The 27818-nt window shown below is 38.0% G+C and overlaps 1 protein-coding gene and 1 pseudogene across 6 annotated transcripts in view; both read left to right on the forward strand.

The window, feature by feature from the left end:
• The first annotated feature begins 1074 nt into the window (after window positions 1-1074).
• The window catches only part of NUMB (NUMB endocytic adaptor protein), a 129510-nt gene continuing 102766 nt past the window's right edge, over window positions 1075-27818 (forward strand). For 5 of the 6 annotated variants that reach the window (XM_054567316.1, XM_054567320.1, XM_054567319.1 and 2 more), the window contains exon 1: window positions 1316-1390. The gene's annotated coding sequence lies outside the window, so the exon portion shown is untranslated. Of the gene's footprint in view, window positions 1166-1315; window positions 1391-27818 lie in introns of those variants that run through there. The other variant, XM_054567317.1, reaches the window with a different exon arrangement.
• On the forward strand, window positions 8274-9404 carry LOC129065915 (heterogeneous nuclear ribonucleoproteins C1/C2-like; annotated as a pseudogene).

Below are 27818 nucleotides of genomic sequence, written 5' to 3' on the forward strand. Positions count from 1 at the left end.
AAAGCAAAAAGCTAATGACAAATATATTTCTGGAAGCACAAGTTTTTATAGCAACATCAGATTTCTCAAAAGTGCCTACTGTGATTTGTACCCAAATGAATAAAAAATGCAATCATTTATTCTTGTGCATTGTGCCAGTGTGAGAAAAGAACTGCAATTCATTCAAAGGCCCTAATTTTAGACTGTTAGGAAGAGGAGCAGTTTAGGAAAAAAAGGCAAGCTTTTGAAGTATCTGACACACATCTAGTAGGACTATTTAAGAACTGCTGAACATTAAAATCAAGTGAGGGGGAGGTGAGGAGAGAGGAATTCTCATTTCCAGAGCATCACAAGGGTAAAGTGTGGCCCATTTAGTATAAACTTCTGAAGGCTGCCTGGTCACTTAGCAGATGCCAGCCAGGAGTTGAGTGCGGAAGCTGGAGAACTCTCAACGTGGCACGTTAGTTTATTAACGACGTTTATAATTGCAATCGAGGTGTACTGTTTACTGCTAAATAAATGGTTGTGCTTTGCTTTTTAACGTGGAGACTTCTGAAAAGAACTTCAAGGTAAAGGGCGCATTGGGACCTGAAGAAAAGGAGAAATTTATCTCTGTAGTGCTTTTCTCCTAAGTAGTGGGAAACACTACTTAAACACAGCTTCTGATGGTGTTTTGTAAGTACTATACCTAAGGAGTCAGCGAGCCGTGGTAAACTGAAGAGATGAGTTTACAGAGTAAACCGTGCAATAAAGAGTTAACCCTTCCCCAGTAACCTCAGGAGTGAGCTTCTGCCCCTTCCTGGCTTTCTACTGCGCAACCAAACTGTGCTTGCACCAACCGTGGCCGTCACAGACCTCGCCAGTTGATTTAACAGACACTTTAGATAGCCTATCGTAACTTCAAACTGTCCAACCATCAGCCAATTACAACTAAAGCTTGGTCTAGATCGCTCCAGGACCGGGCGGGAGCTAATACTGGGTCCAGGAAAAGGGGCGGTAAAAAAGCTAAGACGGACAAATAAATTAACCCAATCAGAACAGAGAGATGCTGCCTCACTATCCAATGGAGAGGTAGGAAGTATAAAACGGGGTGGGCCTGTTGTCATGGGGGAGGCGGTGGCGCTTGGTGGCTACTGGCGGCCGAGGTAGAGGCAGTGGCGCTGGAGTTGGTCGGGGGTAGTGGCAGGTGAGTGCCGGTAACGCGGCCCTGAGGTGTGGAGGCTGTCGTTGGGCGGAAAACTCCAGCTCGGCGCCCCGCAGGCGGAGGCCAGAGGAAGGGGCCCTGGACTGCAGGACGGGTCGGGCCGGGGCCAGGGCGGAGGCGGGGGCGGCGGCGGCGGCGGCGAGTTCGCGCTGACTGGGCTGGTGGGAGAATGGCCCGGCTCCTGGCGGCGGAGTTCACGTTGGCCAGGTAGGCTGGGACCAGACCCAAGCGGGTCAGGCCGGGAGGTCCCTTGGGACGTAGTGCTGCTCCAGTCTGGGACACTGACCGCGGCTGGTGTGTGTGGGATAGGTCCCGGGGGAGAGAGGAGCGAACGGGGTCCCAGACAGGGGGGTGACTGGTAATGACCTGGCCCGAGGACGGGGTGACTCGCGGATACCCAGGACAGCTTGGATTCGAGGGAGAAGTGGAACCCGGGAAGCCCGGGAGCGGCCAAGCGAAGAGAGCTGGGGGGTCGGGAAACTGGGAGTGGCCCGGGTTCGAGGGAGATAGGAGACCGAGGGCGGCCGGGGACCGGTATGACAGGGAGCGATCTGAGTTCTAACGAGGGCGTCGAGGAATGACAGAGAGGGGGCTGGGGACGCTCCTGAGAAAGGCAGCTGTCGGAGGGAGGAGAGCTCCTGGGGAGTTAAGGAGCTGCGGGTCTTAGGGGAGTGGGATCCGTGAGACCTTAAATAGCTTGGGGAGGAACTGGAGCGCCCTGCTCCCCATCGCTGATCTGAGATGGGAGACCCAAAACTGAACTAGAAACTCCTGGGTTTGAGGATCCCCGGAACACCAGGAAAAAAAAGTCTTCGAGGAGTAACTCGGGCTTGAGACTGGGGTTAGGGGTCCAGCTGGGGAATGAAAGTTCTTTCAGTTAGAGAGGAGTCTAGCAAAATGACACACGAGGTAGGCGGGCGCGGCGAAGGTGCGGGGGGAATCATTTCCTTGTAGAAGGGAGTAGAAGATACGGCGTAGTAGGAGCGAGCAAGTGAGCAAGTCACTCAGGAAGAGAGCAGTGGTCTTGTGGAAACTGGCCAGTGCAGTACATGTGAGAAATCACCAGTGAGGCCATTAATAAGCTGGAAGGACTTCAGAAATAGATCCTTCAGCTTCATAATACTAAGATATCATTGAGGACCAGAGAAAAGGTCCTAAAAGCAAGGTTAAATGATTTGCATTCCAGTGTTTTAGAAAAGAAATTTGTTTCAGGATGACAGCAGTGATAGTGGAAAATAAGGACAGGGACAGGATGGAGAATTTGGAAGGGAGTGGGACTGGGGACTTGCTCAGAGAGAGGAGAGTCATGAAGAGGATAGACACACTCTTGCCAAGTTAGAAATAAGTTTGTATTCTAGTTCCACCACTTAGCTTGGATAGCTTAACCTCCCTGTGCAAAAGTTTTCTCACCTGTATAATAGGGGTAATAGTAATTCCTATTTCATACGGTTTTTTTTTTCCACATGAGTTAATACTTGTACAACTTTTAGAATAGTGGTTGGTATAGAGTAAGCCCTGTGAACTGGATTGTTTAAATAGAGGATGAAGAAAGACCTGAGTTCTTTAATGAGGTAGGTGGTTCTCAAACTGGAGCTTGCACCAGAATCACCTTGAGGGCTTGGTAAACTACAGGCTGCTGGCCCCATGGTGTTTCTGATTCAATAGGTCTGGGTAGGGTTTGGAATTTTCATTTACCTCAGGTGATGCTTATGTAGGCCCACTTTGAGAACCACTTGTTTTAAATGGAAACAGTAATAGGGCGGCAACGTTAAAGTACCTGTCTATCCTGCTACAGAGGGAGGCAAATTGCTAAAATAAAATAAAATAAAATAAAAGATCTTATTATGAGGGATTCTCTATTGTTTTTCAAACTGCGGATCATGATTTACTAGTAATTTATAAAATCAGTGTTTAGCCGGTTACCACTAGCATTGAAAATAAATTGATGAGCAGACTTGACTAGCATTGCATTTGGTAAGGAAAAGTGTTATTTTAGGAAATTTTTCTCATACATGTGTGTACTAGGTCACAATGTAGAATGTATTTCTGACAGTCAAAAGAGTTTGAAAAACTGTTTTGAACCATGCAGTGCAGCAAAAGCAGCCCTTCAGTAGGGGTATCTAGGGACTAACTTTATTACTTATTTCTTTGTTTTTGTGCTAATTCTTTCTCAGGCCCTGATACATTCTGTTGAATTTCTTCAGTTTCTAATTTGGTTCCTCCTGTGTTTTCCTTATCACATATCGTGTTATGCCTCTTTTTAGATATTGAGAATCTTTGGTACCAGGACTTAAAGGAATTTGAAGCAGAGAAATGAAATTGATTGGTGTTTTTCAGTGGGGGTACACTTGTTGACCCCCCCTTTTTTTTACCACCCTTCTGTAAAGCATTGTCTGTATAAAAAAACCCAAGTATACACAGACATATTGACAGTAAATGATTAACACTGAAACAGACTAGTTCGTGAACAGTTCATATATAGAAAATAAGCAAAAACCAAATAAGATACATATCAAAAGAGAAAAGCGAAAGGGTGTTTGTTTTTTAGAGTAAAAGTATATTAAAATTTTTCATGGCCTTACACTAATACAAAACATATAATATAAAAGCATTTTTAAGGGAACCAAATATACTTGTGTATTTTAGATTTCTAGATATTTGAAGAGAGAAGAAATAGTGATAATACGAGACAGTAAGATGCACCTGGGGTAGAGGCTTAACAACAAAGAGTTTATTAAGCACGAACTTTTGTTCTGCTAGTTTTCTCCCTTGAGAATGAACTCGATGTGGCGTATGTTGTATAAATTTAACTTTTTGAGGGACCTACCTGTAATCCTTAATACTTACTTTAAGATATACTGAGGATATATATGTATGTTTTGTGCTGTTCTATGAAAAAACTAGTTGGTTTATTATTTAGAAAGAGTTGATTTAGATTTGTTTTTATGGATATAAAAACAGAGAAAGCAACATTGAAAAACAGATTCTTGCAGCTCTCTTTAAAATCTAATCTGGTGGATTTTTGTAACCCTTTCATTAATGTTTCGCGACATTGTGAAGAAACATTAGTGTAGCTTTGCATTGGTGTTAAGGTACTTTTTTTCTCTCTCAAAAATAATTTTTAGTTCTATTTCAGATTTTTATGTTATGTTAAAATTTTTATTTTTGTTTGAAAGACTGTAAAACATAACCGTTGCAGTGTCTGAGTTGAAAAACATAAGCAGTCTTCTCATAAAGTGAATTTACTAATTTTTTGGGACAAAGGTTCTAAGGATGAATGTTTTTTAATTCCTTGCATTGAGTAAAATGTAGTATCGTTACCACCAGAATGGTTATTCTTTAAATCATTATAGAGTTGGTGGGCACATATATATAGATCATTCAGTTCTTTACTAACTAATGGAGAAATGCAAAATCTTAATAATCAAGTGTGGGAAAATATAAAAGTTCATCCTTCATAATTGTGAACATTGACCAGTTTGATTACTTACTTGTTAATAAATGAACTTTAGTCAGTTTGCTTTATTTATACATAATTTAATCATACTTATCTATGAATAGCTCTGATTGCTCAACTCATTTTATAGTGAGATTTCTTAATCTATAGTGGTTTTTAAATCTCAAAGAAACTCTATGCTCCTGACTGTACAATTTAATGAGACTCAATTTTACATATCAAAGATAATTCATGTAAATGATCTTAAAAAGTGGAATTCAATTAACACTAGTTAATTAAGTTTATTTTCTATTTCAGTGAAGTTTTGTCTTTTATAAATAGCTTCTGATCTGCTTTCTCTGCTTCTTGTCTTCCAACTACCCATACAATAAATTTTAATGGAAATGTTGGTGCCTGAAAATCTAGTTCTATCAAAGTACAAAATGCACATATTTGATTTTTACTTTGCTGGGAGAATTCCTTTTATTAGAAGAGGTTTCTTGGTGAACTTCTCACCTTAAAAAAGTCTTACTTAATAGAGTACTTGAAAAGGTACATTTTATTTTGGACTTGCCAAAACACATCATTTGGGTTTAATAGATTTTTATTTCTGCAGAACAGGCCTTGAATTCTGCTGATTTCTGAACTCTGATGTTTCCTTCATAGGATTAGGGAGAAAGGAAACAATTGTACTCCTTAAGTATATTGTTGAAATTTGCTATCTCATTTTTTTTTAATCTTGACATGATAAATCCTTTATTTGCAAAGAAAATCTGTTTTGGTAATATTTTGGAAATTTCATTATTAAAGGTAGAAATACTCTATAACTTTAGGATGTTTGTTCAGATGTGAGACACAGATACCGATAAATAGGATGCCATATGTTGATATTGTCATACATTGTTGAGAATCTAAAGTATGCACGTTGAGCCCTGGCGGGTATGGCTTGGTTGGAGTGTTGTCCCATGCACTGAAAGGTCTTGGGTTCGATTCCTGATCTGGGCACATACCTAAGTTATATGGGGCACGTACAGGAGGCAGCTGATTGATGTTTCCCTCTTACATCGATGTTCCCCCCCCCCTTAAAATAAATATTAAAAAAGTTTTAAAAAGTATGCACTTGGAAATTTTGGGGCAAAAAGAGGATTGAAACTAAGGGAGAATGAGAATACTGACATGTGTTTAAGGAGGAGTCTGGAGGATCTGCAGGAAGTATGTCTAGAGGAGTGAGCTGTTTTTGGCAGTTTTCCTGGAGTGACATATGTAAAGGAGGATGATCCTGTTTGCAACATTCTCCCATGTACATATTTTTCATTCTGTGCAGTTTCCACTGCTTGCTTTCACTCTTCCTTTGTCTTCTTCCACTCAGGAAAGCATGTCAGAATGCAACGGAATAGGTTGAGACTTGCTAGTGCTAGAGGATGGGAGCCTGGGTAGGACAATGTGAATTTAGAAGAAGGTTGGGCACTTGTGTCTCCTTCTGCAGCTCTTGGGAACAGGTTCCTACCAATCATAAATAGGCCAAGCCTTCTCACTAGTCCTTTCCAATGGAGTTTAGGATTAAGTAGGAAGAGCCCCGGGGTCATCGTAAATGGATTAATCAAGGAGCTGCTATATTAATAATTAAGGTTCTCTTCAGAACATGTTACAATAAAGTTGTAACTTCCATTTTTCTTCCCTGTCCCACTCCAAAACTCTGAGTAGTGAATAACTCCCTCCTTCTCCCTCCAGCCTTTGTTTTTTTCAAAAAAAAAAAAAAATTAATGCCTTTCTAACCAAAAAAACAGATATCGAAAGGTAAAGACTTGCTGATACCTTATATTCTTCTAATCAGGATCAAGGTCTTGAGTTTTCTGATCAGATAGCAAAATCTTAAATGTGGTAACTTGTTTATAGTGTTAAGATATATATAGCTAATTAGGAAAATGATTATTTGATCAAGTATTTTCCAGTTTAAGGAAGAAGAGGAATTGAAAGCTGTAGAACCCTGCTTGGCTTCTGAACAAAGGCAAAGTTAAGGGAAACCTGGAGCACAGAAAAAAAAAGCAAAATTCATAATTTTATTTAAGATTAACCATGGCTACCTTTGACTTTAGAAAAGTAAAAGTTAATATGCTTTTGTCCTGGTCAGATATGCAAAAGTACATCTCAGGTACCTTTCAGTTGTTTCATGGTTATTGCTTTGCATAATTTATGAAATTATTTGATTATTTAATTATTTTTAATACAACCAATTTTTTAAATAAGGAATTTTAGCTGTCAGTATTCTTTAATCTAGATAAACTTTTTTTTAACCTGGAATCTCACAGAAACTTAAGAATAGCCTGATGATCACAAAAGTATATTTGTAATTATCACATTATGAAATTGAAAAAGGTGTAATTTGTGTTCTGAGAAAGCATGATAGGATGAACAGAGTTCAAGTTTTGTAGCTGTAGGACCAAGTGTTTGAATCCTGGCTCTGTTATTCACTAATTGGGCAGTTTATTAAACCTCTCTGAGCCTCAGTTTTGTCATCAATAAAATGGAGCTTATATTATCCTCCTTACTAGGCTGATGGTGAAAATTAAATGAAAAGCATTTTGTATAGTGTGTTGCCCATAGTGGACACTCAACATGTGGCAATGTTAATTAATAATAATTATAACAGTATTAGGCCTATTATAGGCTGCTCATTCCAGGAGGAGCTAATATTGTGGATACTGTGACTAGTGGCAGTTAGGAAAATCAGAGTTGACTTTACAATTTCACCTGTGTTTTAAGCATTTATTATTTTGTTTTTGTGGTTGGTTTAGTTTGGTGGATTAGACTAAAACATGGGGCAAATGAGTTTAATATTTTGTCATGTGGTTACAGGTTGTGTTTCTAGCATTACCTGATCCTCTTCCAAATATGTATGAGTTTTTGTTGACAGTGGGAACTAGTAACTCTACTACTAGAAAAACCAATGAACATTACAGACTTAATGATTTTCAAATAGTTTTAAATGCCTGTTAGAAAGAATTTATCTTCCCCACTATTTAAAACATTCCTTTTCACTATTCAACCGTAAGTAGATTTTATTTCATCAGTTAAATCCTGTACAGTCCTTAGTTAAGGATTTAGTCAGAGGTGAAAGAAAAATCTTTCTGCATCTGTAGAAAGCTGTTAAAAGTTATTTTGTCTCTTAAATTGTCTGTGATGAAAAAGCAGTTGTGTAATTTCCATATCATTCATGATGTAATGGGCTTTCTTTAAATGTTATCAATGACTATAATTTTTTAATGGTTAACCACTTTAAAGAATTGTGTTATTCTTATTTTTGAAAATTATTTTTTATTGGTAGTACGAAGGGATTTCCCTCATAGCCAAATCTTTCTTACCCTTGTAAGGAATGCAGAACTAAATATTGTATTGAAAATATTGGCAAGAAAATGAACTCTAAATATTCATTTGTAGGACTGGTCTTTATTTCTAAAACTCTTAACATGAACATGTTACAATAAAAGTTGTAACTTATGGCCATTTTGTGAAGAGAGGAAGGCTGAGCAGTTGCAGCCACATTGCTGACCTGGAGCAGCAGTCAGCTTCTCCAGGCAGAACCCTGGAGTAGGAGGTTCAGAATCAAATCTCCTCTCCCTTCTCCCTCCAGTTTCTACTTTGTGAGGAACCTTATCATCAGACAAAATGGCCAACAATGTTACCAACAAAACACAGCCTTGCTCCATGAATTCTCGTGTATTCACTGGGAATCTCAATATTCTTGTGGCCTAGAAATCTGATGTGGAGGCTGTCTTCTCAAAATAAGGCAAAATTGTGAGTTGCTCTGTTCATAAGGGCTTTGCCTTTGCTCAATGTGTTAATGAGAGAAATGCCCAGGCCTCAGTGGCAGGAGAGGATGGCAGAATGATTGCTGGCTAGGTTTTAGATATTCATCTGGCTACAGAGCCAAAAGTGAACTGAGGAAGAGCAGGTGTGAAACTGCAGTGGAGATATACAGCTTCTCTTTGGACTTGGACCATGACTTTCAACAGGGTTATTATAACAGGATGTACAGTTACCCAGCATGTGTTCCTCCTCCTCCTTTTGCTCAGGCCGTAGTGCCCTCGAATGCCAGTGTGTAGCAGGAAACACATCACAAAAGAGAAACAGTGGCTTCAGTTGTAAGAGTGTACAGTAAGAATCTCTTCCAAGTCTGGAAAGTTAAAGGAGGTGACCTTCAAACCATTAAGAAGGATTTGACCCAGATAAAAACAAAAAAATGGATTCTCTACTGGAAAGCCTGAACAGAATTGAAAAGGAGCAGAGCAAACAAGGAGAATGGCTAGTTGGAAGAGGAGCAGAGCAACAGCTCCCTGAAGAAAGATGAGGCTAATGTGAAGGTGGAGTGTGCATGAGTTGCAGATGACGCTACTGAGGAGGGGGACCTCCTGGATGATGATAATGAAGATCGGGGTGATGACCAGTTGGAGTTGATGAAGGATGATTAAAAAGAGGCTGAGGAAGGAGGGGAGGATAATTCTTAAACACACAGTGGGGTTTAGAAATCTTGTCCCATTATTTCTCTACATAGGCACTATCTAAGATCAAAATTTCACCAGATCCTCTCCCCTAGTATTTTCAGCACCTGCTCACTCTTCTCCCCTTCCTTGTCCTTCCCATGTTCATCAATTCATATTGCCCTGTGTCTAGTCCCATTTTCACTTCCTTTGATGCTCCTAGTAGTCTTATCCTGTAATTTTTGCTTTTAATTTTGATACCTCTTTATGACAACATAAAAAGGAAATATGGTTTTTATCAACCAAAATAACTTCTTGTTATTCAGGGAATTCAGTCCTTTTCATTCATTTATGAGGTCAGTACTTACTTCCCTAACTGCAAAGGCAATCTCATTAGCTGAGTAGCACCTGAGAGCAGCTTTGAGTTCAAGGTATGTACGTTATACCCCACATGAATGTGGTTTGTGGGGCTGTTCACAGGTATAACAATGTATTTTTTTTTTAATGAGAGTTGGCATGTCAAATGCATCCTCTAGGAAAATAGTGTAATAGTCTTAAGATTTGTTTTCTAAAGTTGATACTGTGTGTTATTTTTGTGAATAGCCTGAGGTTCGGGACCTTTTTCTTTCAAAGTAAACATGTCCTTATTAAACCAGGAATTTGTAGAAAAATAAAACTGTTCATTTCTTAATGATATCTTTTTCTTATTGTAGCCTAATTTTAGAACCATACAGTTGGAGTATTTTATCATATTGTTGAGTTATTTTGTGATATTTAATCTCTTCATAAAGTTACACATTTTTTGTAGTCAGGACGTTTGTTTATCTTTCTTAGTATTCTTTGGCATACAGAAATGTACTGAAGGAATGGTGGGGAGATCTTGATTGCAGGTTCAATTTTATGACATCAAGTAAATGAACTTCAATTGCCTGAATTCAATCCTACTTCCTTAGGCAGCTTAACTCTTTTAGTTTCAGTTTCTCATCTGTAAAATAAATTGCTTTGAGGATTATATGAGATAATTTATGTAAAGCATTTAACACAGTGCTTAGCTCATAGAAAATGCTTAGTAAATATTAGCTACTATTGTAGGGATCCACGATTGCAGATAGGAGGTGAAAGCTTTTTCTCTGTTTTTGCATGAACTGTAAAAGAGGCGTGTATATAAAGTTGAACTATGAAACTTAAATGTCATTTAGACAATATAAGCAATCTTGACTTCTTCTTGCCTCCATTGCCTTAGTCCAGTCAATCTGTGGAAAAACTTGAATATTTTAATCCAGCTATATTTTTGCCTTTAAGTCACAGTAAATTCTTAATTATTTATACCCAGATTAGCAGTGTTATTGCTAATCCCTAATTTCTCTTGGATTATAAGAGTAGCTATGGAATCTGTTAGATAAATTTTTCATTAGACCTGATTTCTATTTTATTTAAGGTAATATTTAAGTATTCAGTCTTCTTGACATTGAATATCCTTATCAACAGTTTTCAGCATGTTACCCAAAACTCTTTGGATTGAAGGTGGGTTTTTTCTGCTGTTAGTAAAGGGTTCTCAAATCCATTTGCTCATCAAATATCATCTGTAAAGAAAAGTAATGTATATATACATATGTATATTTAGAACTTTTGTACATACGCATATACATATATATGAAGGATATATATTCTTGTATGCAATATATCTTATATCTATATATCTCATACATATCTATCTATGTAAATGTTGAAATGAATTTTAAAAATCTTTAAAGGCTAGAGTGAATTCATAGTAGCTTTGGTGGTTTTGATTATTTGCTCTATTAACGTAAGCTGAAAATTCAGCTATTACCATGTAGGACTCGGGTAATATTTCACTTTTTAAAAGGTTTATCATTTTAAAAGATGTCAGCATACTTTTGCCTCCTTTTTCTTACCCAAATGGGCCATTTCACAAATACTAGTATACTCCTGTCTCAGCAGCATGGCATATGCATTTTTTTAAAAACAGCTTTACTCAGGTGTAATTGACATATAGTGAAATTGCACACATTTAAAGTATACACTTTGATGAGTTTTTACCTATTTATATACCACAGCCAGGATAAGGAACCTGGTATTCTAAAAGTTTCCTTGTGCTTCTTTGTAATTCATCTCGCCACCTGTAGAGGTAACCACTAATCTGTCATTAAGATTAGCATGCATTTTCTAGAATTTTATGTAAAGAAGAATTGTATGGTATAGCCTCCTTTTTTGAGAGGGTGGACTGGCTTTTTTCAGCCTAATTAATTTGAGATTTCTCTGTTATTTTGTGTATAAGTATATTCCTTTTGATTGCTGAGTAGTATTCCAATATATGGATATATCACAATTGTTAAAATCTGTTCTCCTGTTGATAGACATTGGATTGTTTCCAGTTTCTGGCTATTCAGATAAAGCTGTTATGAACATTCATGTAGAAGTTTTTTTATGGACACGTTTCTCTTGGGTATATTCCTAGCAGTGGGATTGCTGGGTCATATGGTGGGAATGGTAATTCCATTTTTTTTTACATCCTTACCATCACTTGTTATTATCTCTGTTTTTTCATTATAGCCATTAGAGTTAGGATGTGATATGATAATTAATTGTGGGTTTCTTTTGCATTTCCCTGTAGGCTAATGATGTTGAGAATTTTTTCATGGGTTTATTGGCCATTTGGAGAAATCTCTGTTCAGATCCCTTGCCTGTTTAAAAAGTGGGGCTGTTTGTCTTTTATTATTGAGTCATGAGTTATAAAAAACTCTTTCTGTATTCTGGATACAAATCTCGTATCAGATAAATGATTTGCTAATATTTTTTTCCACTATGTGGGTTGTGTTTTCACTTTTCTCATGGTGTCCTTAGAAGCACAAAAGCTTTTCAATTTGATGAATACAACTTCCTTTTTTTTTGGCTTGTGCTTTTGGTATTATATGTAAGAAACTATCTCTTAATCCAAGATCATGAATATTTATGCTTATGTTTTCTTCTCACAGTTTTGTAGTTTCAGTTCTTATATTTAGGTCTGTGACCCATTTTGAGTTAATTTTTGTGACTGGCATGGAGAAAAGGAACTCAACTTAATTATTTTGCATGTGAATATCTAGGTGTCCCAGCACCATTTGTTGAGATCATTACTCATTGTTTATTTGCTTGTTAAAAAAAGTTTAATAAACTTTCATGCTTTGTTACTAGTTCTCCTAGGTAGCAATTTGCTGGCCTATTGATCTAGGGTGGCAGTTGGGGTCATGGTGCTGAGGGAGGCATTTTAGAATAAATGAACCAGCTGCTTTCTCCCTCTTTCGCCGAGCACACCCTTGCCTCTCCTCCCTCTTTTCATCCCTCAAGGTGCGTATCTCTCTCCCTCTGTCTCCTGACCCTTCTACTACCTCTGTAACTCTCTAAGAAAACTTTCCCTTATAATTTGGGGGAAAAAAGGAATAAATGAACCTACTGACTTAATACCCAGTTTTATAATTTCATTCTTATATTACTTAATACTTTAAATGAAGTTCAGCTGCCACTTTTCTGCATACTGGGCAACCTTGTGTTTATAGCTCCATAGTAACTTCAATTCTAGGCCATTTAATGAAAATCAGTGTCAGATTTTTAAATACGTGACTTAAAGGAAGAAAAGATTTCTATTATACCCCGTTTTTTCTCTCCCTCTCTTGGCTACCCTATTATCTTTTTATCTTTAAAAAAAAAGAGGGTTATTTATTTTTAAAGAGAGGAGAAGGGAGAGGGGAAAGAGGAGGGGAGAAACATCGATTGGTTGCCTCCTGCATGCCCCCAATTGGGGACCTGGCCCACAACCCAGGTATGTGCCCTGACTGAGAATCAAACAGCTGATCTTTTGGTTCATGGGATGACCCATTCATTGAGCCATACCCGTTAGGGCAAGGAGGCTCTTCTTTTTTATTTTATTATGTAGTCTTTTTCTAAAGGAAGATCAAATACTAAGGCTTTATATTTTTTAATTGGAAATTCAAGGAAATGTCCTATGTAAAAACATTATGGAGAAGAAATATAAGGATTTTTATTAACCTTGGTAAATTTAAAATTCAGGATTAATACCAAAGTGGTTCCATGTAATCCTAGTTGAAGGTAAGAAATACCATGGTATTTTACTTTTCATTAAAAAAATTATAGCAATAGTTATTTTACAACCTCTGAGATTTACTAAACATTTTGAAAGAAACTCTGTATTTATAGAACAGTTAATTCTAAATTAGACTTTTAACTTTTCATATGTTTTAATAGGCATTAATTATTCTCTTTCGGAGATCTTAAGAGCAAAGGGAAAAGTATGTATCTTTCCCAGAGTATTTGAATTTTACGTGTCTCATCTCTGTTTGTAGAGTTCTGCTTCTTTAGAATATGAGGCCCATACTTTGCCAAGTAAGAATTAATTTCCTGGGAAATCAGGTTGCTGGCTTGACTTCTTGCTGTGCCTTTCCCTTCTTCTTTTGTTTCTTTGAAAAAGAGCTGAGCTCAGTCCTGTAGAAAACCACTAAATAATCTCATTATTTTCTCTGGCTCAAATTAAACACGATTGGTATATATTTGTGTTGTACTGAATTCTGTAACTTTCTTGTTACAGATACGTTAACATACCCTGAAGGACTTTGATATCATATGATTAGTTGGTAATTAATCTGTATCTGAAATAATATTTAATGGTGTGTTCCTTTAACAAATGTTATTATTTTTTCTCTTATCCCCTTCCAGTAGACCTAGTGAGTAAGGGGTATCACTTGTGTTCTTACAATGAAGTCCAGGTACTTGTGAGATATAATTATAGTTTCCATAATGTTGGCTCATAATTTTTTTTAGTTACATCAACATTTATTGTCTCTATTTTTTTCATGTATATTTTTCCTATGTATATAATTCTGGAGCCTGCTTTTTAAACATACATCCTTTTATCATTGCAATTATTTGAAAACAATTTAAAACAGCCAAAGGACATTCCGTTAATGGATATATCATTTATGCAACCAATTTCCATAGTGTTCATATTTAGATGAATATATTTCCAATTGTTATAAACAAAACTTCAGTGAATATTGCTAAACACAAACCTTCATCCACATTTCTATATTCTTAAAATAGATTCCTATAAGTGGAATTATCAAGTAAGGTATACATTTCTTAGGGTTCTCAAGAGAGCGAAATATTGCACAGTTGCTTTCCAGAAAGGTTGTACCAATTTACATTCTCATTAGCAAGGTATAAGATTGAAATATTTATCTTTGCCAGCAGTGTTACCATTTTAAAATATTTTCTAATTGGATAGGGAGAAAATAGTAACTTGTTTCTGCAATTTGTATTTATTTGATCACTTTAAATATGATCATTAACCTTTAAGTATTTCCCATTAGTGAAGTTATATTCCTGTTATTTGTCCATTTTTTTTAATGGATGTTAATTTTTATGTGGAGGTAGGGTTGGATAATATGCAAAGCTGTGGCTTAATATGCATAAATGATCAGCAAAGAGTTGTTTCATGCCTCTTGCAATTTAGTTTTGCCCTCACTCTCTGCAGCTACTTTCCAATTCTGTCTGCTCTTGAATTTCATATAGATGGAATAATATCTACAGTAGTTCCCCCCATATCCATGAGGGATAGATATGTTTTAAGATCCCCCAGTGTATCCCTGAAGCCATGGATAGTACCACACCCTAAATATACTGTTTTTTTTTCCGTGTATACATACCCATGATAAAGTTAAATTATTACATTGACACAGTAAAAGATTAACAACAGTAATAAAGTAGAACAATTATGATAATAATACTATAATAAAAGTTACATGAATGTGGTATCTTTCTCAAAATACCTTATTATACTTTACCCACCTTTCTTCTTGTGATGATGTGAGATTGATAAAGTAATAAAATAGAACAGTTGTAATATATGCTGTAATAAAAGTTATGTGAATGTGGTCTCTCTCTCAGAATATCTTACTGTACTGTGCTCATTCTTCATGTGTTGATGTAAGATGATAAAATGCCTACATGAGATCAAATGAGGTGAGTAATAAAGTCATGGTTGACAGAGTCGTAGGCAACTATTGACCTTATGACTATACATCATGTAGACTTTAAAAGTAGAACAGTCCTTTATTTTACTAGGAAAAATGGGTTTATTTGGGCACAGCAAAGAATTTGGGACAAGCAAACTGTAGCAAAAGCTATGGGCAAATCCAACAAACAAAGGAGAGTACCATTATTTTACAGAGAAAAAAGAGGAAATTGGGAGTTTTGAATCAAAGTTCATTGGATAAAAGCAGGAGTTCAGAGTGATGAGAGTTTCTCATTGGTTAAGTTGCTGGGGTAGTTGATTTCTTGTGGGAGATGCAATGTACCTCTTTCCTGTTGGGGCCTATAACTGGTGATTCTTTCCTTTTGGGGTCTATAGTTGACAGTTCTTCCTATAATGGGCCCCTAGCAGAACTGTATGAGAGCTCTTCTGGCCCCCTGACTTCAGAGTCAGGAGGGTTTCTCGTAGTAGACTTTATTTACTTTAGTAAGATTCCTATTCATTATTTAGTAGTAGTGAGGTTTCACTTTATTAATTTTCACAGTCAGAAAGATCATCATCTCCCTTGGATGATCCTGGAGTATGGATCTATGATGATGTTGATGTTTGGATGTCAGGAATAGACTATGTCAGTAGTTGGGAAATTTTAATATTTTTGGACTGTGGTTGACTGTGCTTAACTGAAACCATGGATAGCAAAACCATGGATGAGGAAGGGGATCTACTGTATCCTTTTAATCTGAGTTTTTTTGCTTAATATGTTTTTTAGATTCATTTTGTTTGGTTTATTTGGAAACCAAACATTTAATACCAAACATTTTGTAAGGAAACCATAATCAGTAGAAAATTACAGGAATGGTATGCCCTTTTAAATGCAATGCCATTATGGCAGACTGAGGTTACGGCACCACAGGGGGAGCTTTCCCCAGAGGAGTGAAGCTTGGACCCCAGACCAGGCTCCCAAGCACAGGGCATCAGTGCTGTAATTAGCTGTCCACAAAGTATCCAGCAGTGAAAAGTTGCAGGGTTTTTGTCTGCCAAGGAGAGATAGAGCCCACTGGAGACAAAACCACTATTTTGTTAAGGGGTCAAAGCATAGGTTTTGCTTTCATAACCACTCACCTTGCATTCCAGTGAAGGGGGTGTAGCATGGATTGGAGTTGCCTGAGGAGAGTCTGGAGTGGGAGGCATTGGGAAGAGATGTGGGGGAGCAGCTGTTAGGATCCTTGTGCTGGGACATACCTTGATACTGCAAGAGCCATTTTTTTCTTGAGAAGAACAACTCCCAGGGGAAAACAATTACCCCCCCACCCTGTGGGATAAAGCTCGCCTCACCCTCTGGAATCCTGCTCACCCCACCCTCTGGAATCCTGCTTGCCCCACCCTGCATTTTAGCCCCTGATGAAGAGACAGTAGCAGGGGCAGATTCAGGGAGTGTCAGAGACTGGCTTTAGGGCAAGGCCATTCCATACACTTTCCCAGGATCCAGACTGGTGCTTCACTGTCATGGGAGAGCCATAGAAACACCCTCCTGGATTCCAGCAGACCCACACTCTGGGCTCTGGAGGCCCCACACCCTTCCTACTAGGGGCCCTGCCCTGCCAAGTTCAATGAAGTAATCCTGGACAGACTCCGATATGGGACTAAGGGGCTGGTGAACACATCCACCATCTTCCCTAAAGTCTGAACAGCACCTTCCACCGAAGACCCAGTGGTCCTATCCTCCCAATTCCACCAGAAGCCCTCTCAGAAACAGGTTAGCGACTAGACAAAGATTGACTAGGTTGGCAGGCAGAGGTAGTTGGAGGGAAATCCTGCCAGTGCCTTGGGACATTTGCTGACCCACCCCTGGGACCTGTGCTGATAAAAGCCAGGCTTGCAGTGCAGTGTGTTCCATTCTAGGTGTAGCTAAGCCGAGAAGAAATAGCCACAAACTGTGGGTCACCTGTAGCTTTGAACTAGCTTCTAAGAGCTAGATGTGGAGAGCATCTGACATTGGCTTATCCTGACAACAGAACCCTATCCAAAGGAAGAACCCAGCAGGCAGGCATTAAATTTGGCTGCGATGAACTCCACTTTGTTCTTCATTTTTTTTTTTTTTGTTATTTTTTTCTTTTTCATAGCCTTTTTATTATTTTTTCATTTTCTTCAAATTTTTTGTCTCTTTTTTCTTTCATATCTTTTACTTTTTACTTTTCTTACTCCATTTTTCTTATTTTTATTTTTTCTTTCTTTGCTCTTTACTGTTTTCCTCTTTCTATTCCTTACTCCTTTTTAAAAAAGATTTTATTTATTTATTTATCTGTTTACAATAAGGAAAGGGAGGGAAAAGGGAGGGAGAGAAACATTGATATGTGAGAGAAACATTGATTAGATGCTTCCTTCATGCCGCAACCAGGGACCTGGCCTGCAACCCAGGCATGTGTCCCTGACTGGGAGTTGAACTGGTGACCTTTGGTTTATGGGATGATGCCCAATCTACTGAGCCACACTGCACAGTCAGGGCTCTATGTCTTACTCTTATTGTTTCTTTTCATTCTTTCCTCACACAGTCATTTTTATTTTCTTTGGTTTTCTCATATTCTGTTTTTTCTTTTACTGTTTTGTATCTCCATTTTTATTCTTTGTTCTTTTGTCATTGATTTTGCTGCTTTTTTCTTTTTTTTGCTTGTTTTTGTTCTGTTTTTCATGTTGTTTTGTTCTGTCAGCACCTGTACAACGTGTACAGGATGGGGTAGGTGTTGTCCCTCTCAGTCAGCCAGCCAGAGGGGGGATCCCACCAATGAATGGGCCAAAAACAGTCAAGACCCAAATATAACAGGAAAGCCATATAACCCACACAAGGGATATGCCTAGAGTATCCAGCTCAGGAGATCGAGGAGACTGCACCACTGGGTCTCACAGGACTCCTGCTACATAAGACCACCCCATGAGGACAGGGAGTCAAGGCAGATCTATCTAATACATAGAAACAAACAAAAAGAGACAGCTAAAATGGAGAGATGAACAACTCCCAAACGAAAGAAAAGGAGCAATTTCCAGAGAAAGAGGCAAATGAAATTGAGGCAAGCAATTTATCAGACATAGAGTTCAAAATAATACTTATAAGGATGCTCAAGGAAGTTCATTTGAACTGCAAGGAACTCAGTGGAAACTGCATCAGCATGAAAAAGGACATAGAAACTATGAATAAGAACCAGTTGTAAATGAAGAATGCAGTATCTGAAATGAAATGAAGCAGGTGATTAAATCAGCATTTTGGAAGGCAAGGTAAGAAAAAAATACCCAATCAGAGCAAAAAAAGAAAAAAGACTTAAAAAGAAAAAAGACTTAAAAAGAATGAGGATTGTTTAAGGGAACTTTTGGATAACATGAAATGTAACAATATATGTATCATAGGGATACCAGAAGGAGAAGAAAGTGAGCAAGGGATAGAAAACCTGTTTGAAGAAATAATGACAGAAAACTTTCCTAACCTGGTGAAGGAAAAAATCACACAGTTTCAGGAAGCACAGAGAGTCCCAGTGAAGATAAACCCAAAGAGACCCACACCAAGAACATCATAATTGAAATGGCAAAATTCAAAGACAAAGAGAATCTTAAAGGCAGCAAGAGAAACAGTAACCTACAAGGGACTTCCAGTAAGACTGTCAGCTGATTTCTCAACAGAAACTCTTCAGGCCAGAAGGGATTGGCATGAAGCATTCAAAGTAATGAAAAACAAGGACCTGCAACCAAGACTACTGTATCCAGCAAAGCTATCATTTAAAATGGAAGGTGAAATAAAGAGCCTCCCAGACCAAAAAAAAAAAAGACTAAGGGGGTTCAGTACCAGTAAACCAGCATTGCAAGAGATGTTAAAGGAACTGCTTTAAGAAGAAGGAGTATGTAGAGAGAGGAGCATAGATATAAAAGGGAAAAAATGGCAGTGAATAAAGTATCTATCAATAAGGACCTTAAATGTGCATGGATTGAATGCTCCAATCAGAAGGGTGGCTGATGGATAAATGATGAATATGTGAGGTCTGTCTGGAAGACGTCCAGCCATTGTTAATATAACAAGAATGGTTTGCACGACATTGATGTAACCTGGCAGCCAAGTAGAATGGACTGGAATTCACATGCATGAACAATGACAACTTCACTGTACTAGTCAGTGGGGGTGGTAGACGCTCTTGAGTGAACATGTGTACTGTGAGGCCTTTGCATTCAAAATGACTGAGGGAGTAGAGCAATAAATCTGCATCAGATTTTGAGTTAAGCTTAAACATTCCTCTGTGGAAACTATTTGGATGATTCAGGAGGCTACTGCTATGGGCAACTGGTGATTGGCAGCTTCATCATGACAATGTGCTTACTCATGCATCACGTCTCATGCAGAGTTTTTTGGCGACATCTTATCACCCAAGAGACAGCCCCTCTACAGCCCAGATTTGGCGCACTGTAGCTTCGGGCTTTTACCAAAACTAAAATCACCCTTGAAAGGGAAGAGATTTCAGACCGTCGGTGAGATTCAGGAAGGTATGATAGGGCAGCTGATGGAGACTGGGAGAACTGTGTCAGCTTCCAAGTAGCCTACTTTGAAGGGGACTGAGGCATCATTGTCCTATGAACAGTGTTTCTTGTATCTTATATTTTCTTCAATAAATGTCGCTTTTTCATGCAAATGGAGATGGATAAAAGCTGGGATAGCAATACTTATATCTGACAAAATAGGTTTTAAAACAGAGGACATAACAAGAGACAAAGAAGGACACTACATAACACTGAAGGGATCAATCCAACAAGAGGATATAACCCGTGTAAACATATATGCACCCAATATAGGAAAACTTAAATATATAAAGAAAATCTTGGTGGACTTCAAGGATGAGATCAACAGCAATGCAGTCATTGTAGGAGATTTTAACACCACACTGTCACCAATGGGTAGATCTTTCAGACAAAAAGTCAACAAGGAAATAGCAACCTTAAATGATACACTAGATTGAATGGGTTTAATTGATACTGATAGAACATTTCATCCCACAGTGGCAAAATACACATTCTTCTCAAGTACACATGGATTATTCTCAAAGATAGACCACATGGTAGGATATAAAATAAGTCTTAGCAAATTGAAGAAAATTGAAATCATATCAAGCATTTTCTTGGATCACAATGACATAAAACTAGAAATCAGCCTTAATTTAAAAAATCAAAAACATTCCAGTCAGTGGAGGCTAAATAATGTGTTATTAAATAATGAATGGGTTATCAGTGAGATCAAGGAAGAAATCTAAAAGTACTTAGGAACAAATGAAAATGAACACGCAACAATCCACACACAAACCTGTGGACACAGTGAAAGCAGTTCTGAGAGGGAAGTTCAAAGTGTTACAGGCCTGCTTTAAGAATATAGAAAAATCTCAAATAAAAAAATCTAACACAACAACTAAAAGAACTGGAAAAACAACAACAAACAAAACCCAGAATGAGTAGAAGGAAGGAAATAATCAAGATCACAGTGGAAATAAATGATGTAGAGAAACAATTCAAAGATCCATGAATCCAGGAGCTGGTTCTTTGAAAATATAAACAAAATTGATGAACCTTTAACCAGACTCATCAAGAAAAAAAGAGAAAGGATCCAAATAAACTAAATCAGAAGTGGAAGAGGGGAAATAACAACTGATATCATGGATATACAAGGAATTGTAAGAAAATACTATGCACAACTATGCCAAGAAATTGGACAACCTGGGAGAAATGGAGAAATTTTTAGAAATGAACAATCTTCCAAAATGGAATCGGGAAGAAACAGAAAACCTGAATAGACTGATAACAACTAATGAAATTGAAACAGTAATCAAAAAACTCCCAGCAAATGGAAATCCTGGACCAGATGGCTTCACAGATGAATTTTACTGATCAGTCAAAGAAGAGCTAACACCTATCCATTTTAACTATTCCAAAAAATTCAAGAAGAGGGAAGATTTTCAAGCTCTTTTCACGAGGCCATTATTATTCTAATTCCAAAACCAGGTAAAGACACAACAAAGAAAGAAAAGTATAGGCCAATATCCCTGATGAACATAGGTGCTAAAATCCTCAAAAAATATTAGCAAATGGCTCCAGCAATGCATTAAAAAGATGGTATACCATGATCAAGTGGGATTTATCCTGGGGATGCAAGGTTGGTACAATATTGGAAAGGAGTGAACAAAACTGTCATTATTTGCAGATGATATTGTACATAGAAAACCCTGTAAGCTCCACCAAGAAACCACTAGACCTGAAAAATAAATTCAGAAAAGTAGCAGGATATAAAATCAATACTCAGAAATCAATTTCATTTTTATACACCAGTAATGAACTAACAGAGAAAAGAAGAAAATCCCATTTAGTATTACAACAACAAAAAAATAAGGTGCCTAGGAATAAATTTAACCAAGGAGGTAAAAAACCTGTGCTTAGAAAATTTAAGGACACTGAAGAAAGAAACTGAGGAAGATATAATTAAGTAGAACATTTTCTGTGCTCATGGATTGGAAGAATCAACATCATTAAAATGTCCATACTGCCCAAAGCAATCTATAGATTCAGTGCATTTCCTCTTAAAATACTAATGCCATATTCCACAGATCTAGAACAAATATTCCAAAAACTTATATGGAAACGAAAAAGACCCCAGATAGCCTCAGCAATCTTGAGAAAAAGAACAAAGTTGGAGGGATCACAGTACCTGATATCAAACTATACTATAAGGTCACTGTAATCAAAATGGTCTGGTACTGGCATAAGAACAGATACATAGATCAATGAGACAGAGAACTCAGAAATAAACCCAAGTCTCTATGGTCAATTAATATTTGACAAAGGAGGCAAGAGCATACAGTGGAGTAAAGACAGTCTCTTTAATAAATGGTGTTAGGAGAACTGGATTGGTACATGCAAAAAAATGAAACTGGACCGCCAACTTACACTATACACCAGAATAAACATATGGATAAAAGACTTAAATATAAGTTGTGATACCATAAAATAGTTAGAGGAAAACAGAGGCAGTAAAATTTCAGATATCTCACATAGCAATATTTTTGCTGATATATCTTCTAAGGCAAGGGAAACAAAGGGAAAAAATAAGCAAATGGGACTATATCAAACTAAAAAGCTTCTGCACATCTAAAGAAACCATTATCAAAATGAAAAGGGAACTCACTATGTGGGAGAACATATTTACCAGTGATAAATCAGACAAGGGTTTAATTTCTAAAGTATATAAAGAATTTATATGACTCAACACCTGGAAGGCAAACAATCCAACTAAAAAAATGGGCAAAGGACCTGAACAGACACTTCTCCAAGGAGGACATACAGATGGCTCATAGACATGAAAAAAATGCTCAACATCACTAGCCATCAGAGAGATGCAAATTAAAACCACAATGAGATATCACCTCACACCTGCAAGAATGTCTATCATTAATAAATCAACAAACAACAAATACTGGTGAGAATGTGGAGTAAAGGAAAACCTAGTGCACTGTTGGTGGGTATGCAGACTGGTGCAGTCACTGTGGAAAATATGGAGTTTCTTCAAAAAACTAAAAATGGAATTGCCTTTTGACCCAGTGATTCCACTTCTAGGAATATATCCCAAGAATCCCGAAACACCGATTAAAAAGAATATATGCACCTCTATGTTCAAAGCAGCATTATTTACAATAGCCAAGATTTGGGAACAGCCTAAGTATCTATCAGTAGAAGAGTGGATAAAAACAGCTGTGGTACAATTTACACAGTGGAATACTACACAGCAGTAAAAGGAATTCTTACCTTTTGTGACAGTTTGGATGGAACTGGAGACTATTATGCTAAGGGAAATAATCCAACCATTTAAAGACACATACCAAATGATCTCACTTATAAGTGGAATCTAATAAGCAAAATAAAATAATGAGCAAAATAGAATCAGAGACATAGAAACATGGAACAGACTGACAGCTGTAAGAGGGGAGTGGGGAGGTGGAGACTGGTTGAAAGAAGGTGAAGGATTAGTCAAAGAACATAATATGCATCACCCATGAACATGGACAACAACGTGGTGATTGACTGTGGAAGTTGGGGGTGGTCTGGGTGGAGGGGGGCAAAGGGAGAAAAATTGGGACAACCATAATAGTATATACAATAAAATATTTAAAAAATAAATACAATACTATTAAAGTAATTTCAAAACCACAATTTAAGTACTCAGTTTACCTCAAGTCCAAGTTGTATCTCCCTTCTAACAGTTTTCATCACAGTAGCCATTGTAAGCCAGTCTTCTTTTTATATGTGGGTAATTTCTGGAGAGAGTACTTCACTAAGGATGAACATGCACCAAGAATGCATAAAAAATAAATAAACACACGCACGCACGCACACACGCACATACATTTAAGAGTTCCTGTAGGAATATCACTTAATAAATCCCTGGGATTTATTTGTGTCTTAAAAGCACCAAGTAAAAAATTTCTCAGAAGTTTATATTGCGGACCCCGACAGGTGTGGCTCAGTGGTTTGGGCATTGTCCCACAAACTGAAAGGTCACTGATTTGATTCCTGGTAAGGCCACATGCCTGGGTTGTAGGTCAGGTCCCCGGTTGGGGGCATGAGAGAGGCAACTGATCAATGTATCTCTTACACATTAATGTTTCTCTCCCTCTCTTCCTCCCTCCCTCCTTCTATCTGTGGAAATAAATCTTTTTTAAAAAGTTTGTACTGTGGCAAGAAAACTCAAGTGAGTTACTGACCAAAAAGATAAGGTTATTTTTAGGATAAAAATGATCTTCAACAAAGGATTTTCAAAATGCATTTTAAAATGAGACAATTTGAATAAAATAAAAATAAGACATTTTCATTTAATAGTAAAGTCAAATCATCATCATAAACAACAGATAACTTCCAAGGTGGCACGGTATTCCATTTTATGGTTATATCAGATGTTTTTCGACGCTGTTCATAGACATTTGTATTATTACTAGTTTTTGCCTTTTATGAATAAGACTGCCGTTAACATTTTTGTACAAGTCTTGTGAACATAGACAACAAGGTCTGTCTGGAAAAAGTCCAATCATTGTTAATATAATGAGAATGGTTTTCACAACCTCCATCTAACCAGGCAGTCAAGGACAGTGGAGTGGAATGTGTATGCATGAACAATGACACTTTACTGCACAAGTCAGTGGGGGGTGGTAGACGCTGTTGAGTGAGCATGTGTACTGTGTGGCCATCACATTCATTATGACTGAGTGAGTAGAGCAATGACTCTGCATCAAAGTTTGTATTGAACATTCCTCTGTGGAAACAATTTGGATGATACGTAAGGCCACAACTATGGGCAGCTGGTGATTGGCAGCTTCATCACGACAACACTCCTGCATCATGTTTCATGCAGAGTTTTTTGGCAAAACAGCAAATCACGCAGGTGACCCAGACACTCTACACAGCCCAGATTTGGCATCCTGCGACTCCTGGCTTTTCCCAAAATGATCTTTGAAAGGTAAAAGATTTTAGACTGTCGATGACATTCAGGAAAATATGACAGGTCAGCTGATGGTGATTGGGAGAATTGTGTGAGGTCCTAAGGTGCTTACTTTGAATGGGATTGAAGAGTCATTGTCCTATGTGCATTTCTTTCTTTTATATTTTTATTTTGTATTATTTTTTAATCTTTATTGTATTTTTTCTATTACCATTTAGTCCCCTTATATCCCCTGCCCCCCAACAGTCACTATACTGTTGTTCATGTCCATGAGTCCTTTTTCCTTTTTCTTAATCCCTCCACCTTCTCCAAACCCCTCCCCCACAACTGGCTGTCATCGTGCTCTTCATCCATGAGTCTGTCCGCATTTTCCTTGTTAGTTGTTTTGGTTCATTAGATTCCACATATGAGTGAAATCATATGGTAATTGTGTTTCTCTGACTGGCTTATTTCACTTAGCATAATTTTTTGCAGGTCTGTCCATACTGTCACAAAGGGTAAAGCTTTATTTTGTATGGCTGTGTGGTATATCAGTGTGTAAATATTCCATAGTTGTTTTATCTGCTCATCTACTGATGGACACTTGGGCTGCTTCCCTATCTTGGCGACTGTAAATAATGCTGCAATGAGAAGTCTGTCCTTCTCAGACTATTCCAAAAAATCCAAGAGGAGGGAAGACTCCCAGACTCTTTCTATGAGGCCAGCATCACCCTGATCCCAAAACCAGATAAAGACCCTACAAAGAAAGAAAACTACAGGCCAATTTCGCTGATGAACATAGATGCTAAAATCCTCAACAAAATATTGGCAAACCGCATCCAGCAATACATTCAAAAGATTATCCACTGTGATCAAGTGGGATTCATCCCAGGCATGCAGGGATGGTTCAATATACGCAAATCAGTAGACGTGATACATCACATAAATAAAAGAAAAGACAAAAACCACATGATCATCTCGATAGATGCAGAAAAAGCGTTCGATAAGGTACAGCACCCATTTATGATCAAAACACTCAGCAAAATGGGAATAAATGGGGCATTCCTCAATGTAATAAAGGCCATATATGAAAAACCTACAGCCAATATCATACTCAACGGGCAAAAACTGAAAGTTTTCCCACTAAGATCGGGAACACCACAAGGATGTCCGCTCTCACCGCTTCTTTTCAACATCGTATTGGAAGTCCTAACCACAGCGGTCAGACAAGAGAAAGAGATAAAAGGCATCCAAATAGGAAAGGAGGAAGTGAAGCTATCATTGTTTGCAGATGCCATGATAGTGTACATAGAGAACCCTGTAGACTCTACCAAAAAACTCCTCAACCTAATAAGTGAATTTGGCAAAACAGCAGGATACAAAGTCAACATTCAGAAGTCAAAAGGCATTTTTGTACACCAGCAATGCAAAAGAAGAAGAAGAAATGAGAAAAAAAATACCATTCTATGTAGCAAGGAGAAAAATAAAGTACCTAGGCATAAATTTAACCAAAGATGTAAAAGACCTGTACGCAGAAAACTATACAACATTGAAAAAAGAAATTAAGGAAGACACAAATAAATGGAAGCATATACCGTGCTCATGGATTGGAAGAATTAATATCATCAAAATGTCCATACTACCCAAAGCAATTTATAGATTCAACGCAATTCCTATTAAGATACCAATGACATATTTCACAGAAACAGAACAGACATTTCAAAAATTTATATGGAACCATAAACGACCCTGAATAGCCTCAGCAATTTTGAGAAAGAAAAACAAAATAGGAGGGATCACAATACCACACATCAAACTGTACTACAAAGCCACTATACTCAAAACAATGTGGTACTGGCACAAGAACAGACCCATAGACCAGTGGAACAGAATAGAAAGCCCAGAAATAAGCCCAGGTCTCTATGGGCATCTACTATTTGACAAAGGGGGCAGAAGCATAAAATGGAGCAATAATAACCTCTTCAACAAATGGTGTTGGGAGAGCTGGATGGCTACATGCAAAAAATTGAAATTGGATCATCAGCTGACACCATACACAAAAATAAACTCAAGATGGATAAAAGACTTAAATGTAAGTCGCGACACCATAAAAGTCCTAGAGGAGAACACTGTCAGGAAACACTCAGATATCCCACGCAGCAATTTTTTCACTGATATGTCTCCTAAAGCAAGGGACATAAAGGAAAGAATAAACAAGTGGGACCTCATCAAAATAAGAAGCTTTTGCACGGCGAAAGAAAACATCAGCAAAACGAAAAGGGAGCCAACCATATGGGAAAATATATTCGCTAATGATACATCAGATAGAGGTTTGATCTCCAAGATATATAAAGAACTCACTCGACTCCACTCCAAGAAGACAAACGATCCAATCAAAAAATGGGCAGAGGACCTGGGCAGACGCTTTTCCAAGGAGGAGATACAGAGGGCCCAGAGGCATTTGAAAGGATGCTCAGCATCACTAGCCATCAGAGAAATGCAGGTCAAAACCACCATGAGGTACCACCTCACACCGGTCAGAATGGCCATCATAAACAGATCCACAAACAACAGGTGCTGGCGAGGCTGTGGAGAAAAGGGAACCCTAGTCCACTGTTGGTGGGAGTGCAGACTGGTGCAGCCACTATGGAAAGCAGTGTGGAATTTCCTCAAAAAGCTGAAAATGGAACTGCCTTTTGATCCAGTGATTCCCCTGCTGGGACTATACCCTAAGAACACCAAAACGCCAATACAAAAGAACCTATGCACTCCAATGTTCATAGCAGCACAATTTACAATAGCCAAGTGTTGGAAGCAACCTAAATGCCCATCAGTAGATGATTGGATCAAAAAGTTATGGTACATATACATAATGGAATACTACGCAGCAGAAAGAAAAAAAGAACTACTAAACTTCGTGACAGCATGGATGGAACTGGAGAGCATTATGCTAAGCGAAATAAACCAGGGGGCGAAAGACAAATACCATATGATCTCACCTGTAAGCGGAACCTAGCCAACAATACAAAGATGCAAGGAAAATAAGACCAGCAACATTGAAAGGTAAAGAAATCAACAGAGACAAGAGGGAAGGGCGGGGGGCGGGGAAAAGGAAGGGAAGGGGAAAGTCAAGGAACATGTAGCAAGGACTCATGGACAAAACCAAAGGGGAAGAGCTGAGGGAGGGAAGG

The sequence above is a fragment of the Pteronotus mesoamericanus genome, unplaced genomic scaffold (genome assembly GCF_021234165.1).
Source record: "Pteronotus mesoamericanus isolate MK-2021 breed Mesoamerican mustached bat unplaced genomic scaffold, CSHL_Meso_final contig_182, whole genome shotgun sequence".
NCBI classification, from domain to species: Eukaryota; Metazoa; Chordata; class Mammalia; order Chiroptera; family Mormoopidae; genus Pteronotus; species Pteronotus mesoamericanus.